The sequence below is a fragment of the Schistocerca cancellata genome, chromosome 3 (assembly GCF_023864275.1).
Source record: "Schistocerca cancellata isolate TAMUIC-IGC-003103 chromosome 3, iqSchCanc2.1, whole genome shotgun sequence".
In the NCBI taxonomy this organism is placed as follows: domain Eukaryota; kingdom Metazoa; phylum Arthropoda; class Insecta; order Orthoptera; family Acrididae; genus Schistocerca; species Schistocerca cancellata.
The window spans coordinates 268068010-268071651 of NC_064628.1; the positions used below are offsets into that span (position 1 = coordinate 268068010).

General features: G+C 44.7%; 1 pseudogene; it reads left to right on the top strand.

Moving 5' to 3' along the window:
• The first annotated feature begins 266 nt into the window (after window positions 1–266).
• Window positions 267–383, top strand: LOC126177736 (5S ribosomal RNA; annotated as a pseudogene).
• Window positions 384–3642: the final 3259 nt, after the last annotated feature.

The following is a 3642-nucleotide window of genomic DNA, read 5'->3' on the forward strand; positions in this document are numbered from 1 at the left end:
AAACTTGTTGTATAACAAACATTATGTGTGTTTCATTGATAATAAAACTTTTTCCATTATTTATTTTTTATTTTACCCCGAAAAATCGATATTTTGAGGGTGGGGTCTGATACAACCCCACCTTACCGTTTATGTCAGGAAACTTCACCTTACCGTTAGAGGGTTAAGAGACTACTCAGAAAGAATCAATGCCCAAACAAGGGGGATACGGAAGTGTTAAGGAATGAAAAGATATTCTTTAATTTATCTGAGCCAGTTCAATTGAGGGCAACGGCCTTGCCGCAGTGGATACACCGGTTCCCGTGAGATCACCGAAGTTAAGCACTGTCGGGCTTGGCCTGCACTTGGATGGGTGACCATTCAGCCGCCATGCGCTGTTGCCATTTTTCGGGCTGCACTCAGCCTCGTGATGCCAACTGAGGAGCTACTCGACCGAATAGTAGCGGCTCCGGTCAAAGAAAACCATCGTAACGACCGGGAGAGCGGTGTGCTGACCACACGCCCCTCCTGTCCGCATCCTAACTGAGGATGACACGGCGGTCGGATGGTCCCGATGGGCCACTTGTGGCCCGAAGACGGGAGTGCAGTTCAATTGAAGAGGAAAAGACATTTCTAAAAACGGAAATCAAATGTTGGACAGACAAACACTGGTACAAGGAACCCAGCTGCGAAGAAACTATGGGTAACAAAATGGTTCAAATGGCTCTGAGCACTATGCGACTTAACTTCTGAGGTCATCAGTCCCCTAGAACTTAGAACTACTTAAACCTACCTAACCTAAGGACATCACACACATCCATGCCCGAGGCAGGATTCGAACCTGCGACCGTAGCGGTCGCGCGGTTCCAGACTGTAGCGCCTAGAACCGCTCGGCCACCGCACTATGGGTAACAGCAAAAATACTTTAGCTGATCGACAAAATAAAAAGGTACGAAATGTTCAGGGAAATACAGAAATAAAATAAATAGCAAGTGCAGGAAAGGTAAGACGAAATAACTGCGTGGAAAATGTGAAGAAATCAAGAAAGAAAAATCACTAAAGGGGCACATATCGAACATTTGTGAATGCCTAAAAAAACTTTTTGAGTTTTTGTATGTGTGTGCAAAGCATTGTGAAAATATCTCAAATAATAAAGTTATTGTAGAGCTTTGAAATCGCTTGAATCATTTGTAATAACCCTGTAATTGTTGGAAGGACTGACTCAACATACAGAAAAGATGAAACAGCCTTCGGTAAAATTAATCGGACGGACGGTAACACTAAGCGTCAATGGAAATTCCACTATTGAACCAGAAAAGGCAGTGTGTAGATGGACAGATAACATTCCATCGGAATTTCTGATGTAACTGGGAAACGTGGCAGCAAAACGACTACTCACGTTGGTGTGCAGATTGTATGAGGCTGACGATATATGGTTCAAATGGCTCTGAGCACTATGGGACTTAACATCTGAGGTCATCAGTCCCCTAGAACTTAGAACTACTTAAACCTAACTAACCTAAGGACATCACACACATCCATGCCCGAGGCAGGATTCGAACCTGCGACCGTAGAGGTCGCGCGGTTCCAGACTGTAGCACCTGGAACCGCTCGGCCACTCCGGCCGGCTCCATTTTTTCAGTTTTGTGGAGTCATGTGGTATTCTACAAAATGCGTTCACTTGAGCCATTAAAAACATTTACAACTGAAGCAGTTTATCATCTGATTCTACCATGTTTTTTGTTTTTTTTAATTTTGTTTTTGTTACTTTTTTAAAGTTCTATGATTCATAGTTTATAAGGTTGCTTGTGAAAATACATATCATTACCAGACGAAACGAGAAAATATAAGATTTTTCTGGGTGATAAAAAGGAAAAGAAAATTCTTGCTTATAGGAATTGTAGATAGTGTAGTTTTGTAGTTGAAAATAAGGAAAAAATAATGAAATAAAATGTCACTCTTGTTGACTATTGCTTTCTTCGCTATAAAAATTATAAGAAAAATTCTTCTTCTAAATTCGTTACGCCTTTCTTCTTTCTGGATATTATAAATTATGCTTCATGATAAATACTAATAATTCTGATTTTTTTGACAAAATCCCGTCTTCTACTCCTCCATAATAACTGAAATTCTTACTTCTTTACAATGATTGAAATTCCTTCCTCTGCATAAAAAGAGATAAAGTTATTATTCTTCTTCAGAATGATTTCTCTCTTGTTGTACAACCTTAAGCTGTACTATGTTAATCTGCATATGCAATAAAATAATCATAATGGCTAAAAATATTAACCAGGCTTAAAAATGAAAAAAAACAAGACACTGTTGATAACGTTCATCATGGCCCTAATACCGCAGCTGCAGATATACTCTCGACTCATACTAAAGTGACCACGTGTCAAAAGTCTGAATAGCCGCCGTTTACCGCGATGACCAGTGCGAGACGTGTAGGAAAATTGTCAAGGGGGTTCTGAAAATTACCGACAAAGGTGTGGATCCATACCGACTGGTGCAGTGGTCAGCTGCACAAGGTTTCTCGGTTGAGAGTCAATTGCTCGACCAGCCAGATCGAGGTGGTTTCACACATTCTTGTTTCTTTCTTTTGCTTGTGCCGTTTTTCCCGCAGATACGCAAGGTCGGCATGGTTAATCGGATGTGGCAGGGATTGCCGGATGCTCTTTCTACCGCCACCCTGTACCCCCCCCCCCCCCCCCGGGAAGGAATTAGTGTACCCCAAATGTTTGCGACTAGGGTAATCCATAGAATTGTGCGAAAGTGTTCAGATGTCTGCGGGCCGTGGAACTGAGGTGGGACGTGAGGACCAGCCCGGTATTCACCTAGGGGATGTGGAAAACCACCTAAAAACCACATCCAGGCTGGCCAGCACACCGGCCCTCGTCGTTAACCCACCGGGCGGATTCGATCCACGGCCGGCGCGCCTACCCGAGTCCAGGAAGCAGCGCGTTAGCGCGCTCGGCTAACCTGGCGGGTCAGGTGGTGCCACACATTCACGGATTTAAATCCGAGGAGTATGGTGGCCAAGTGAGTACGATGAAGTCATCCTGGTGCTCTTCGAGCCAAGCACGAACAGTGCGAGCTGTGTGACGCGTTGCATTGTCTTGCTGGTAGGAGCCATCGTATCGAAGAAAAACAAACTGCTTTCAGTGGTGGACACGGTTCCCAAGGGTGGATGCGTACATGTATTTATCGACTGTGCCTTTCAGAAGGACGTAATGACCCAAGGAATGCCACGTAAACATTCCCCGGTTCATAGCGTTCCCTCGTCCGGCCTGGACCCTTCCGACAGTTGTTACCGAGTGCCTGCTTTCAGATGTTTCACGCCGTACACGACGTGCTAATTCAAGCCATTGTCACCGGTGAACAGGAGTTAGCATGGGTGCATGAACCTGCTGCGAATGCTCATTCGTTGAAAAGACAGTGTTGGTAGCCTCAAGGTTCACCTGAGCGGTCATTTGCTTGACAACTGCACTTCTTTTCGTCTGTGTCCATCTCCGCAGCCGTCTTTCACCCATAGCAGCTATCGCTTGCGGTGGACAACAGATACCTCGGCGCTGGTTCTGAATAGCGTCATGTTGCCATGCACTGTACTACTTCAACCACGGTGGTACGCGAACAGCTTACAAAATGTAGCCGGTTTAGGAAAGC